Genomic DNA, 16,407 nt, shown 5'->3' on the forward strand with positions numbered 1-16,407 from the left:
TTTTCTTCTTTTAAACCTGTGGATTACTATTATAACAAATGAATTTTTGAATCAATTAATGCATTATAATAGTAATAATGCATCTATGCTGAAGTTGCACCTTAATAATACCCCACACTACCAAGTGGTCTATTTTAGCTGAACCAGGGAAAGAAAATAATTTCCTGCATCAAGGAAGCTCTCAGAGAAAATACAAATAAAATCTTTCTGAAAAAAAATTCTTCTTGTAATTCAAAGTATTTCATAATAAATAAATATTGGCTATCCCCCTCTTCCCAACATCCTCCTGCCCCTCAACTTCACACCTTTTTCTTCTTTTGCTGTTCAAGATTTTGTTTGACGCTAAAATCAGGCATTGAGATCTGATTAATCTGCTTTTGAACTTCCTTATTCAGCAACTCCTGGGAGTATAAATAGCATTTCTGTGCCTGTAGAGATCCTTTTATATTTTAAGCTGGTACTTGAGGGGATGGGAGAAAGAAGTCTGACTAAGTTACACTTTGCAGATTTTTTTTTTGTTTTTTTTAAGTTCATTTTTCATCTTATACACACATACACACACACACACACATATACATATATATATATATCCATCCTGGATAGATGGAAAATAAAAGGAAAAGCTAAAGGAGATCAAGCCATTTAGCAACTTGAAACTATTAAAATAGTAAGTCCTTTGAAATGTCATTTCACCTACTTGTTTCATTGTATTCATCTTTAAAACAGAAGAGACAGTCTAATCATTGATATACACCTAAGAAATTTACCTGCATTATATAGTAAAAGGAAATTAATTAATGAAACAAAGGAGACAATGCTTAATTTTCCTCAGAATGCTATGGACCTCTTAGGAGCACAAACATACCAACACTTCTATTTGATGCAAGTATGGGTCGGATAAATTGAACATTGAGACATATAGGGGACAGAGGAATGAATATGAGCAAAACCATCTTGTACAGAATACTATTATTGTAAAGTACAGGCCAGTTGTATCCTCTTGAGCAAATGCCCACAGCAGTGATGGTTTTTTTCCTGGGGAAAGGAGAAGGCAACAGTAGATTTAGTCCAAGAATCTGTTTCCTTCCCCAGTTTTTGGAAGCCTCTTTTCTCTAAACTCGTCTTAAAACAGCCTTGGAGGAGGGCTTGTGATGTTCAGCTGCTGGCATGCACCCACCATTCATAATCCGCACACTTTCCGGCCCCAGATCGGGAGCAGCAGAAGACAGTATTTCCAGCTGCAGGCAGCTCCGGCAGAGTCCCAGTAGATGGCAACGTTGACCTGAGTGTCCTTGGGCACCGCAGTCTGTGCAGGGCCTTTGGGAGACGCTCGTTTCCCAAGCGTCTAGGAGTCGGGACCAGCCGCTGCCTGACTGTGCAGAGAAGCGGTTTCGGCTGCAGAATATGCCAGATAGCGATGTATGGTCGGAAACACGATAAAAGGAGGAAAAGAAAAGCCACAGGAGCTGGCTTGCTGAAAGAAAAATACATTCAAACTAGCAACGAAATTGTTGCTAGTTTGGGTCTGTGTTGGGCGGAACCTTTAAAAGTCACTTCATCCAACCCCACTGCAAGGAGGGACATCTTCAATTAGCCTACATCGCTCAGAGCCCTGTCCAGCCTGACCTGGAATGTTTCCAAGGAAGGGACATCCACCACTTCTCTGGGAAACATGTTCCAGTGTTTTACCACCATCTTTGTAAAAAAATTCCTTCTATATCTAACCTAAATTGACCCTCCAGTTTGCAACCATTACTCCCTGTCTATCTCGACAGGCCCTTTTTAGCTGTGTACAAGTACTGTCTCTGGCACTACAGAATTACAGTTGACACACTGCTGCATGCACTGTCCTGCAAGTGACATGATGGTTCCTGAAGTAAAAACAAATCTCTTTCAGTTATCAGCAAGGCATGAGCTGGGATCCAGCTGTGTCAAACTGCACCCTGACGGAGTAAACACTAGAGCTGTAAGAAAATATTAAGAGTATCTCACAACAGTCACTGCAAAAGCTTTTTTGAAAAGAGTCTTCTGACATGGCATGTATTTTCGTATGTCATTATGCAAATAGATACTGTTGAATCCCATCCCTAATGTCTAGGTTAACCAGGGTGGACTCTCATGTGATGCACAAAGGAATACTCTAAAGAACTCCTTTCCAGCCTTGCTCTGCAGACTCTCCTCTGCTAGTTGAAGAAAACAATGGGCACTGCAGCACAGTAACAGCAAAATACCACATCTAAAAATCTCATTTCCCTTAGTATATGGGAGGTTTTTTGAAGACTGCCTTCAGCATTTTAGGCTATATAATAAATTTTTTCTCTTGCCCACACAAACATAAAAATAAATTCATTAAAGATGTCAGTATAGTAACCACAACTAATGTCAGATTCCATTCTCTTTCCAGTTAAACAAAGGTGCTCCATCAATATAGAAACTCTCTTGGCACCAGGGTACTGAAAAATGGAGCATCAGCTCCTGGGCAACTGAATTATTTCGTTGTTACTTGATCAGAAGTACTGAAATTCAGTGCTGTTACCAGATAGCCTTCCATAGTGGCATTACCGGTTCCATTAGGATTTGTTTCATCACATCTTCTTCATCTTCCTCACTAAATGCTGATTTGACATTTTTCCTCTTTGCTTGCCATATTTGATAGTCACCTTCTGTGGTTATTCTGTACTTGGATAAATTGGTGCCAAAAAGGAGAAGCTGTGCAATTGTTGCAGTGGATACCTTCGGGTTGTCTTTGCCAATATATAATTCAAACCACGGATGAAGCTAGAATATAGCTGGCCATGACACACTTATCCACACTACACATACTTAAATACCAAGAACATGCATCTGGTTCTCCGACATCTCCAGTAAACTGGAGTGGAAGCTGTGCATCCTTACTGACAAGTTAACACCCAGCAGACACAATCTTCTGCTGCACAGAACATAATTGGATGGCCAAAACCCTACAGGCTGCACCAGCAAGCCACAAAGATGCCATAAATATCCTACAAATACTGCTGAAATGCAAAGTTTCTTGTTCCATGTGTGATGCAATTAGTGTGTCAGGGACATCCATACCAGGTAGGTAGCTGTAACTCATGACCTGTAGGACATGGACAACAGCTGGAGGTCCGGACTGGGGCAATTGTTCTGTGACAGAATATCAGCTCTTGTGGCTCACAGTTATGCAAGACTTGCTCAAAATTTTGATACAAAAAAGTAAACTATGTCAATTGGTTGAGTGTCTGTCACACATTTAAAAACACATAGGATTTTATTAGGACATCAAAGAATCAAAACAATTCTTATGAGTATGGACCAAAAAACCACAAACAAACAAAAAAACCACGGAGTCTAAAAATGTTTCATTAATGTCTCACTAAAATTAGGCTACTCTAGAAGAGCTGTACTACCTGACAGAAGAGGGTATCTATCAGACCCTCTCTAAGCTTTAGGTATAAGCAAGTATTCCAGGCAAACAGGAGCATAAAACAGATCAGCTCTTTGTCCTTCACTGATCTGTGACCTCAGATCTGGCTTGAGGAACTAAAGTATTCATACACCAGATATAGAAAAATTTTATGTTATTTAGCCTATTCTATCTGTGGCATGTTAGGGTTTTTTGGTTTATTCTAACTATCAAATGCTCAGTATCCAGCCTTGACTAAACCTGATACCTTTCTGGGCTCACAGAGTTTCTAAGTGCCATTCCAAGAAATAGACCATACAGAAAGCATCTTCTCAGTCCAAATCATAGAAGCTTGTGGCAAGGCTTCTGAGGTGGCACAACCTCCCTCACCAGAGGTCAAGAGGCAGCACAGAACAGTTAACATGCACATTCACTTACCCTACCAAGCACTACCAAGTGCTGTTTGATATGAAGTCTGAGCACACCTTTCTTGTTTGCAGGAGACCGAAAACTGCAAAAAAAACCAGTTGCCATCTCACAGAAATACCTGGTATTACTGACATTATTCCAGTGCAACACTCCTTCTCCCTCTTTCTCTCTCTGTAGTACAATTTGTTGCTATGAAATCTCAAGGATGCCAGTGATTGATTTTGAAAGCCAGTGAATATCTAATGTGTGTCTAATAAACAGCAAAATGAGGCAGATGTGACAACAAGCAAAAAGACAGTACAATAAAAATGACTGATGTATAAAAAGAAGCTCAGTTTTGTTAAAGGAAAACAACAGAAACAAACCACAAAAATGTAAGCATAAAGTGCAACTACTTCCTCCTCCAGCTTATTTGCAAAATCCATCTCACTGGTTAAACAGCAAAGCAGTGCTCAAGAGGCACGTTGCTTGCAGTGGGAAGAATTCCACTTTCATTGCAAACAAACTTTTGCTACCAAGGACACAAGCAAACACTCATAATCCTGGTGGTTCCCACCCTGCAGAAAGGCCTGCAGGCACTCATGGTGTGGAGAAGAGTGGAAGGCAACCTTGGCACCCACTTTGCAGCCCTCACCCTGCAAGTATGAGGCAGCAACACCGCCTGGGGCAAAGAGGCACAGCAATACTATCTTATGGCACTGTCAGTATTTTGTACGTGAGAGGCCTAAAGAGAGAAACTTCAAATCAGCAGCAGTAATCCCACCCATGCCAGTTCTCCTCTCATTTTTAAGTCCAACCTTTGAAGGATCCTGAGCAAAGAAGCAAAGCAAACCTTTATAGTTCTATGAAAAGCAGCAGGGGGAAAAGGCACTGATTTTGCTGTGGTTTCAGATGAACGTACACCCGAAGTACCAGCAGAGAGCACAGGGATCTCCTGCCTTAGAGAGGACCAGGCTGACAGATGGTGCAGGTGCTCACGTTCTCTAGAGGCAAGATGATGCTACTGAGAATTGTGTCTGCAGTGCAAGATTTATAAAAGAGAAATGGAACCATGCCACAGACTGAGGTATTTTGTTGTTGTGCCATGTCCCTAAGCTCCTGTCTAGTCCTCTTCATATCAGCCTTATTTTTCTATCTCCCCCTTCCCCTCTCCATCTTGCAACAGCTCCCTGGTGACATCCCAATTGCCTTTTTCTGCAGAGAGCAGCACCACTCCCCAGCAGCACCACTCTGCATCACAACACATACGAATTAAGACTCTTACCATTTGGTAAACTCTCTGGAGCTGAGCTCACAGCTCTGTCTGAAGTGAACACATAGAACAGACAGATAGGTAAGCCAAGATAAGAGGCATTGTTTGGGTCAGTAGCTGTTCACCTCTTCCCTACCAGCACAGGTCTGAAGTTTATTTCTGATCCAACCTCAAATGGGCTTGAAGATAGCACAGCAAAAGTTCAGGAAGAAACAAATTAGTAATTAAATTACCATAGGAAAACTTTCTGATACAAGACAGTCTAAAACTCCATTTAAGCTCACGCAACTCTCCAATTGCACAGTATATACACTTAAAACTTTGTATGCAGTATATCTTGTACCGCAAGTTTTCATCCCTCCTGCAGCACCTGTCAAGGGTAATTCAGCCTTGAGAAAGGCAAGGAATAAATCAACAGGTGGTTGTTGAAAGAAGAGGAAATGACATGGGTAATATAAGGCTGGCTTCACACAAGAGTAAATTACAGTGTGCAGCATCCTGGCATGTACAAAGCAGAAAAAGTATTCAGCAGAAGAATAATCAAAGACATATCACAGAATCACAATATACGCTGAGTTGGAAGGGACCCACAAGGATCCATGTTGGTATAGCTGTGTTTTCTTTATGTGTCTCTCAAATCTTACTCCCAAGTGAACAAAACTGCTGAGAAGTCACTGTAAATGTACTACTAAATCCAAGTCCAAATCTGCCTGTTTGTCTGCTAATGGTCTTAACTAGACATTCACTTGTTGGATTAATTGCTGGCTGTACATGAGACACAGATTACACACACACAGATTAATTGCTGGCTGTACATGTGTTGAACCTACACTTCCTTGTGTCAACATTGCTTCATCCTTCTGTTAGATTATGCATTGTCTACTTTATCTAAATAATTTAAACAAAGATTATAGTCCCAACCTCAGTACTTTATCTTTTTCCCCCCACACAAAAAGGTTTTTGTTATGCAAAATAATCTGCATGACAACACATATTAATTAAGACAAAGGCCTGAATCCACAGCAGTCAGAAGAGGGATGTAGCTGCAGTGAGGCAACACTTGGCACTGTCCCATCCTGCTAAGGTATTCAGCTCACAGAACAGCATTTACAAGTCCAAGCCAGACATCAATATCCAACAGAGCTGGGGTTTAAGGGCTGAAGATCTGCCCTCTCACAGGAACACTGACTTTTTTCATACCCTGACTGCAGAGGTGGGGAGGAAATAATTAAAAAACCCCTAAAGTAATAAAGAAGTACCCAAGAAAAATGTTTCTCAAATCTGTGCTCAGATGTTGCATTCAATATTTTTGCTGTGAATTAGCTATTAATTTGTTACTATCTATAAGAGCTGGGTTCTTTTACAAGCAGAAACATTTCACTGTCATCTCTCTGAGGGTGAAAACTCTTCTACCAAGTGGCAAACTTTGCATAGCATGCTAGTGGTGGTCACTGCCCTCATGGCCTCTGCATGAAGGAGTCCACACCCACATCCCCTCACCTTCCAGGAGAGCAACATAACAACCAGGTTGTTGATGATTATGAGGGGGAATTTTAACTTCTCTTCTGAGCCTACTAGACAGTAGAGGCTAGAGGCAAAGAGGATGCCCATGATGCAATAATTCTTCCCTAAGTAAGACAAGAACATGAACTAGGTAGAAAGGAATCCCACATTTTATTTGTTACTAAGGCTATCAGCTTTTTCTTTTAACTACAGTGGTCTGTCAAGAAACAGTAATACACAAACAAATTTTCCCTCTTCCAAATCCTTGTTTCCTACCTCCTCATGAGCACAAAGTTTCTCACACACACAAAGCTGCCCTTGAAACCCTAAGAACTGTTTTTGAAACTGGAGCTCCACAAGTCAGATAGGGCACAGTTTCACAGAAAACAAAAAAGTGTTTACTACCCATGGCCAAGCAATAAAAATACCATTCAGGCAACTGTTCAAACTGTGGAAAGAGACCAAGTTACATGATCTCTATTTGCTCCCTTCTCACACACAGGCTCCCTGGCAGATGCAACACAAGAAAGATCCCATGAGTATGCTCAGGAGGTGAAAGCTTGGGTTTGCCAGCCTTTTACCAGGCAACATAGCATCAACCAGAACACATCAATGTGCAGCCAAACAGTCTGCATAATTAGGCAGGTTCTGGCATTTTCCAGTGGCTACTGCAGGGAGCTGTCATAAAAAACATCAGAGTACAGCATAATAAACTTCTAGAAATACAACCAGGCTGCACAAGGAAGAGCAAAGCATGAGCAGTAAGTGATGCTGAAACCACTTTTAAAAAGGCTGTATAAGGGGAGGAATGGATGAACTAGTTCATACCTAACTTCAGTGTGAATAGCTTCACAGCCATGGTGTGCAGATGTGTGTGATATTCCCGTGTGCTTTTTCTCAGAGGAAATAGTGAATGCCAGCCTTCCTCTTGCCAGCACAGAGCTGAGTGAATAAAGTGGCTCTGTCTGTGGAGCCAGTTTGTCACCTGCTACCTGAGTCAATCATGGGAAGAGTTGGGACATCCATTTTCTTTGGTATTTCACAGGGATTTGCCAATATTCTCAGCTCAGTCTCCTCTTTGGCAAGCTCCTGCAGTGACAGCCTCCAGCTATTGCTCCTCCTGGCTGAGTCTTTCCATCCCTTCAGCCTGGCTCTGACCTGAATCTGTATCATTTTCCCAGGCACCTGAGCACAGATCACTTTCCCCAGAGCCGTTGCCTGGAGCTCTTGTCCTTGTTGTAACCCTGACCAGAGGCATGAGAGGCTGGCAGGGAACAGTGGTGGTGTATCAAAATCTGTTCCTGCAGCCCCTTCTGACCTCCTGATCCCAGAAGGCAGTTGTGGCTGCTGGCAAAATTCTGCTCCATGCTTCAAGTCCTCATTTTAAACACGCTTCAGACTGAAAACGCCTTCAGAAAAGAAAATCAGAACCTGCAACTTTTAATTTAATAACACCTTTGAGAATGTGCACAGAATAAAACATCCTGTTTAATCTATCATTTGATCAAATATAGAAGACTTAGGAAAAAGGCTTCTATTGGACACAAAAATGCAACATCTTAAATGTCAAATTCTTGCTGTAAAGCACAGACAAGTTACAATAGTAACAGTAATTTATGTTAGCAATTGTGCACCCAAATCAGTGTACATTTTCATCCTTCCCAAATTTTTCATAAGAGCAATAGAATTATTCCTTTTTTCATTGAAATTTCAAAAATATAGGTATTTTTGATGCACACACCTGCAACAGAATTTAATTCTCTCTTGAAGTGGCTTGATGGTTAAAAAATAGCACCAGAATCTAGGAGACATCATGCAGTTCTAAATACATAAAATACTTTACCCACTTTAATCTGGATTAGAGCATGGCCAGTCAATGCTGCAGTACAAATATTTGGCAATATGCCAAATGCCATGCCACAAATGTACTAGGCAGAAGAGAAGAGAGCTGCTCATCTCATGCGCATTTCATGTCAAAATATATCATCTGTGACTGCACATCACAGCTCAGCATAAAATGCTGAGATAAAATGCTCTGATTTACAGCACTATAGATATCTTAATTGCCCGGTCTTCTTTCAAAGTGGCATTTTATTATTAGCCGTCAGAGTGTGCTATGTAAAGCAGATTTTTTTCTTAATTCTTTATTGGCACCTTAAAATTTTATATTTTACTAATATTCCTTTGAATAAGAAGAGTGTCTGCTTTACCTCAGCATTCAGTGATGAACAGCCACAGTCAGCTCCTTGTTACTATGGCAATATTACATAGGAGGTACAGAAACAGACTGATGCTTTTATCTTCTCCCTTTGTACCTATAATATGCTCACTTCCCCCCTCCCCTCCTTTATTTTTGAACAAAACAGCCACAAAGAGGGATGGTGAACCATTCAGAGAATCGAAACAGAGGTTGTTTTATTAACCTTGTTATATTAACTAAAGATAAATTACAGGTCTATGAATGAAATATAAACACCAAAGACCTTCAGATATGTTCTTGTAAACGAAGTGCTTTCTTCTTTTTCTTGAAAAAAGATAAAAAAGAAGCCTTAGTGACCCACTCTGCTTGCTTCTCAAGCAAAGCTGAACCCCTTTGCTCTTTAGTTGTACCCAGGCAAGAGTGAGAGCAAGGATTCACATGACTAGCTGTTTCCCCTGAAAACAACTAAACCAGTCAATGTACCAGTCATTTGTCTGTGTCAACTGCAATGAAATCCCATTCTTCATGTGACCCACAACAGGCTCCTGCATCACTACTAATACCACCTCATCTCTATTCATTCGTTTCTAACCAGCAATGGTTTAAGCCCTCCGCTCTAACTCCCCTCAAGGCTTATAGCAAAACATCTCATTTACATCTCTTCACTCTGCCCTTTGTGGAAGCTCTCCCTGGTTGTTCCAGCCAAAGCAAAACAGATGAGGAAAGCTCACGGGGTGTGATGGTCTGGGAGGCAGGCATGTTAAGCAGCTCAGTCAGCTGAGCCAAGTCGGGAGCTTTGCCACAGCTGGGGATCAGCCAGTGGTAGCACAGGGCGGCTACAACCAGCTTGTTCGGCTCCTTTTGTTCCGCTTACGATCTGTATTCTTTCACTAGAGGTTAGAGATGCAGCTATTGCCTTCAAATTTCTTTTCAGATTAATCAAAAAGAAAAAAAGAAAACCATGGAACAATTTTCCCTAAAAAATTCAACACTTCAAACTCAAGAAATGTATGTTTAGGATTCCTAACATGATACACTGCAATTGCTCATTCCAGTGAAAGCACCACTTGGCAGATAACTTTTTGTAATCCATGGTTCTACTGACACTTCAGTACTGCCCTAGACAACCCATTTTTCTTTCTTCTTTGTCCCATTTGCAGTAAACTGTCAGTATGACCCATAACAAAGTCATAGGCATGTGAATAACATATCTTGCACAGTAAACTTTCCCAACATGCAGGAACCAAAAACCAGTCCAAAAGGCATTGTAAGCATCAATACTAATTCAATATTTTCTGTTTCACTGTAATTGCACCCTACAATATTGCCAGTTTAAATTAAAGATATCATGGTGATTGTTAAGAGTATCTGGGTCAAACTATCTTCCATTTTGACAGAATCTTTTTGTAGCCTCAGTGGGAAAAAAATAAGAAGCCACAAGATTGAAAACAATAGATTAATGTTTTCCATGTACTTGTAATTTAAAGGAATTGCTTACTAATGACATCTTGTGCATTATCCTTCAGATACAATTGCCAAGCCAAATTATTTCTACCCTAAAATGACCTGAGTGAAATCTACACGCATTTTCCTCAAAGCTAAAGAAGCTCAGTGACCACTGTGAATTGAAAAATATCCATTTTCCATAGACCACACAGTTGAATGGAGCAAGCAGTACAAAACATCCTCCTAAGAAGCGCTTCACACCAGGGCATCAGTGTTCCTGTTTAATGGTGGTTGTGCAGAGTGTTTGCACCTGTCCCAAGAAGAGCTTTCAAGCATTGCAAACTGATATAGGGAAGGCACGTGAACATATAAGACAGACCACTTGGTCAGAGACTTTAAATTCACTCTCAAGATCTGTTCAGCATTTCACATGGTGGTAAAAGAATAAATCCCAGTGACACATGGTCCCACACAACAGCCTCACCAGAACATTTATTTAACTGTTCGCTCTTTTTCTGTTTGCTTTAAAACATTGCACTTCAGGGGTGAGGGTGAGAAGGGGAGAGAGGTTTAGCTCACTCTCAGGAACTATATGAGAAGTTGTAATAGTGGTTGCTGCAGGAAGAAAACACAGGCAGGACTGTATTATATTAGCATCTATAAAAATTGCTGGATCTCTGCTAAGATCTTCACATACTAGGCAAATAAGCAAATCTTCACATACTAAGCAAATAAAATTCTTTCAGAGAACAGAGCTGTAATTACTACATGGCTTAAGTTCAAACAAACAAAAACTACTCACAAAAGAAAAACTAGAGAGAAAATGACAGCCACAGATTCTTACTGAGACTGTTACCTGTTTGCCGGACCGGGCGGCCTAAGGGGGAGCTGGAGAGGTGGCCCCAGAGCAGAGCAGCCACCGCTTGGTCCCCTGGACAGCCCCGGGAGGGTCGCGGGATTCTCCGTGCCAGGGGAGCGGCACAGCCCTGACCCAGAACACCCCCACCCCGGAGCTGACCCCTGCCCACCAGCTTTTCCTTTGACAATAGCTCTCAGGTGCTTCATGCACAGAGAGATTTTTCTGCAGAATTTCGCTTTTATTTGCTCCTATTTCTGTCCTAGTCCTAAATAGCCTCTGTTGGTTTTAATTTAAAGCATTTAAAGTTCGGTTGCTTAGTGCTGTTCCCGCTCGGGTTTTGCTATTCCGAAAACTCCCTGGCGAAGCAAGTGCTGTGATTAATTTCCCAGTCCCTCACTGTGTGACGCACCTGCCCAGCTGTTGGGATCATGCTGGCAGGTGAAACTCTGGCAGCCAAGAGAATGTTAAAAAAACAACTTGGAAAACCAGAATTTACTATAATTTGTTCTCTCCTGTGCTAATTGAAAAGAAGCTAACAGCTTCAGTGCTAATTTATTTATATGTTTAATTAGGAACTTTTTTTTCTTTTCCTTCAAAACTCAGCTTTTACCAGCACTCAGAACTGTGATGGCAACAGGAAAAATAATGGAAGCATTACATTCCTGTAAGTCAGAGTGCTGAGAGCTGAACATCAGTTGACCATCACTGAAGAGTTCATTTATCCAAAAAGCAAAACTAATTTGGGATGTAGAAGTAATTCTCAGAGTTTTTATCACACTTAGCACTTCCACCCAAAATGTGAGAGCCCTCACAATAACAATGGCCTATTTTCACTGTCCTGCAGCTGTCAATTAAGCACCACAGCAGCCATGCACCACCCTCCCAACCCCCACCAGTGCAGTGGGGAGGACAATCAACAGTAGAACTTGTAGGTTGATATAGGAAGAGTTAAATAACTATTAAAAAAAAATTAAAAAGGTAATAATGGTAACAAAACCAAACCAAAACAAACAAGTTTGTTTGCAATTGCTCACACGCACTAACCGATACCAGACTCCATTCCCAAACCCAGATAAACTTTCCTTCAGGGTAACTCCCCCAGTTTCTATACTTGGCATGATGTTTAAGGGTATGAGAACATCCCCTTGGCCAGTTTGGGTCACTGGTCCCAGCAATGTTCCTTCCCAGTTTTCCTTTTCTGTCTCCTCACTGGCAGAGCATGAGACACAAAAAAACCGTTCTTGACTTAGCAAAAAAAACCAAAAGCTTTCAGTGTGTTATCAACATTATTCTCATGCTGAATTAAAACACAGTGCTGTACTGAGAAGAAAATAACTCTATCTCAACCAAAACCAGGACAGTCATTAACTCAAGACAGCTGACTGCAAAACACAGACTGCATGGTTTTTTTATATTTTCAATTTTATAAAAAAATAAAAACAAACCAAGAAATCTTTAAACCATTCCAGAACGAGAGTTCCATTCCAGAGAGAGAAGGAGAGAGAGAAAAAAAAATTCCTCATTTTATATTGCAAAGAAGGGGGGAAAATTGCACTAAAATAATATCATTCAAACATAACCTGTAACAGCTCTTTGAATAAAATTAAAAAGGACTAAAAGACCTCATTGCATCATCTATATTCTCAACTTACTGTTATCACTGGGTGCCACTGGAAGTGGCTCCTAACTCATAACACATCCATTTGCTGGCTTGATCCTGCAACTGGTGGAGACCCAGGCTAGGGCCCATCAACTGCAAACATTCATTCAGTGAGGCTCACAGCATTTTCCCCATGCTCTCAGAAGCAAGAGCACTTGTGAATAACAAATTACCAGCACTATTTCTAGAGACTGTTGCTGGAGGTTTTCCCCCCTGGGAAGAGAAAAGAAACATTCATATCTCCCTTGAAGGCTAAGAAGTGAACTGCAGTAACTTTGGTTCTGGTAGTGACTTGGCACTGCTTTGGGCTCCCTTCCTTGCAGCTGTGTCAGCCAGGAGCTCACACACTGCCACACCTGGTCACTGCAAAACAGTGACTACTCTTCCAGGAAGTGCCAAAGCCAAACTTTCTCATAAATCTCTTCCTCTCTTCACAAAACCACCAATGGGAAGAGGCTTTTCTTAAGAAAGAAAACAGAATGTGCCTTTACCTCACAAAAAACACCCACAAAACCAAAGAAAGAGCCCCCCCTCCAACCGAAAGGACAGTTGTGGTCTAGACAGACACTACTCCCTGTCCTCTCAGGACAGCAGCCCCCAGACAGATGGCCTCACCCAGCTGTGTGTCAGACCCCTTAGGCACAGCTGGAAAGGGTGTGAGATAATGGAGATCTTTGACAACAGCTCAGGGAATACGGCTTGTCAGGGCTTTACAAGCATACTGGTGAGGAAGATCACAAAAGAAGATAAAAGCTGGACAATAACATGCTCTCCCTCAGCTTTGAAATAATAATAATAAAAAAGGTACTAACTGTATCAGAGGAGTGAGAAAGCTGAGAGTTGGGCTAGAACCCAAGAGCAAACTCAGCAATGCACAGGGCTGAGATTGTTCAGTTAGAAAAACATGGGCTTCACCTGTGTCTGGCCTCTCAGCCTTGCTCAGGAGCAGCAGGAAGGCAATACTATTTATTCGCTACCTTAAAATACTAGCCAGAATATGTGTTGCTTTGGCATGTTTTTCCACTGTAAATCATGCTGATATGTTTGGAGGAAGAAGCTATCTTCCCCAAAGAAATTATTGATTATTTTAAGCATTCATGGCACCAGCTGCTCCTAACTCTCAACGGCTAAAAGGGTTATGAGTGGGAGGCTTAGGCTGAGGGAATCTGAAGATGGCTAATGTACAAATGGTAAAAAGCAAATGTAGCAACTTCCAGGCTACTTCTTGGCTCTTATGGCAAAATCAAATCTATGCCACCTGAAAAGTGTTTCTGAAGACACCTGATCTGTTCACCAGTACAGAACCAGAAGGGTTCTTATAGCACTTACAATACTTACACTGGGGTGCAGCTCCACGGGCTGAGAACTGGGGGGAGCGGGCAGTGTCCTTATCTGTCCGGGGCAAGCTCTCTTACCTTGACTGAGCACAGTGCAGCAGAGGGGCAGAAAAAATGCTGTTTCACAGCATCCCACTTGAATTTTCCAGTAATGCCAACCACAACCTGTCCTGAACCCATGTGTTTGAGAGATGGAGGAAGGCTGAGGCTGATTTGGGATCAGTGGGATAGAGTTTTGGTTCTCAACACTTTGTAAGGTTTTTGCCTTCTCATCAAGGAAAGGAAGAATGATTAGTTCATTATATGATGTCTACTGACATACAATTAAATAATGGATTTTAGACAGCAGTAGCTATTATGCACTAAGACAATGCAATAACTTATTTGAGGGTTTCCACCTTCCAACTTTCTGAATTTCCACAGGCATTTTTTTCTTGTGGAACCTGCTAATGGGCTCAACTGTCTATTATAACACATATTAATGAATTAAATAAGCAGTTTTATTATGTTTAGCTTCAATTTTTAGATACTGTAATCCAAGAGTTTTCTTTCAAACTGAAAAAATACCAGGAGGTAAGCAACATGCAAAAGGAACAGTAGTCACTGCTGGTTTGTAGGAATTAACTTCCTCTGTCTGTTCCAGTACTACTTGTAAGATTTCTGGGCATTTCAGCTGAAAGTATTCAGAACACTAAGGGCATAATTTCTCATTTGAAGAGAGCAGAAAGGTGGCAATACTGAAAACAATAAATCTTGATGTTACCATTTGGTGAAGGAGATACTATTCGAAGCAGACATTAGTTATATGACTCCAGAGTCCAGTGGCTCTTAGCATCCAGCTCAAAATCAGGACTGCATAACCTCATTTTGGGATGAGGTCATCTCAGGCCCGCTTCCAGTTACCATGCACAATGACTTACCTAACATAAAAGATCTTAGCTGCATAATCAGCTTCATTCAAATGAATTATTTAGGGGAAATAAATAAATAAATAAATAAATAAATAAATAAACAAATACAATATATCCAGGCAATTCCCAAGTTCTCAAATTCTTCATTCTAGGAGCAGGTTCATTCTTTTTCAGAGCTGGCAGCCCTTCAATTCCAGCCCCTCTTACCCCCAGTTCACACTGCATTTCCTGCAGCTCTGCATTCAAATTTATTGAATTTTTTGCCACACTTCAGACTCTGAACAAAGAGCTTTCAGCCTCACAAGTAAGCTTTAACATACTTCAGCCCTTAATGAGTGAATCACATTTCATTGCAACTGGAGATATTGATTGTAGTTAGTATGAAACCATGGAGTTTAAGGAACCACGTTAAGAGTCCAGGATGCTCATTTATAAACTCACATTCCGAAAAGTGAAACAAAAGGAAAACTCAGCTAAAAGCTCAACTACCAGCATTTCCATCATTAGAAGAGGGAAAAACAACAAAAAAAGGTGGTTCTGATATCAATCCAGCATGTATTAAATTTGGCAGGAAATTTGCAATTGTTGAGGCAGATTGACTTGAAGATGTTTATGAAAACTGGTAATATGACAGAACTACATGCAAAATCAGCTAAAATTATTTGAAAAATGCCTGTGTTTCATAGCTATCACTACAAATGACTCTGTATTTGCTTAAATAAAATAGATTTAGTCTCAAGAAATTTTCATGTCCCTTGCTTTTGTCTCCAGCCTTTGAGCATAGTTATTTCACAATTGCCTTATATTGGTTCTTTTTTTTTTTTTTTTGGCAGTATCAATGCATTTAATAAATATTTATTTTCTCAAACCATTTCCCCAGTCATGCCTTAAGTTTCAGGTGGAAAAAAAGAAAAAGATACTTGAACAAACATGGAGCAAAACAAAATGCAGCACGTGGCTACATCATGCAACTAATATACAGAAGGGTTTATCTCACATAATTCAGTGGAAGTCAGCACAGATATAATTTGGTGTAAACAACTGATGTCTTAGTGAAATTTATAATACCCAATTTGTGGTACTAAACTTTGTTTTACTTGCTAAGTAAATTCAGCTGAACGTGTTCCTACACGTTCAAACATTAATTTGCAAAACACTTATTGAATCACAGTAAATGTTTAGGTCTGACTCTTGCTCTGGGAAGCTGGATAACAACAATGTAAGAGCAACAGTAGGTGGCCGAGACACTGTAAGCCTGGTAAAGACTTACCCTTCCCTTTCCGCCCATAATTTCTGCATACTTAGTCTCCCAGCCCCCTCTTCGCCTCTCCCAACACACAAAGGTCAGGGACGCTGACAAAGGATGATCCTCCCTCCCTCCCTCGAAAGGTCGGATGTATCTGA

The sequence above is a fragment of the Passer montanus genome, unplaced genomic scaffold (assembly GCF_014805655.1).
Source record: "Passer montanus isolate IOZ18808 unplaced genomic scaffold, ASM1480565v1 scaffold2, whole genome shotgun sequence".
Lineage (NCBI taxonomy): Eukaryota > Metazoa > Chordata > Aves > Passeriformes > Passeridae > Passer > Passer montanus.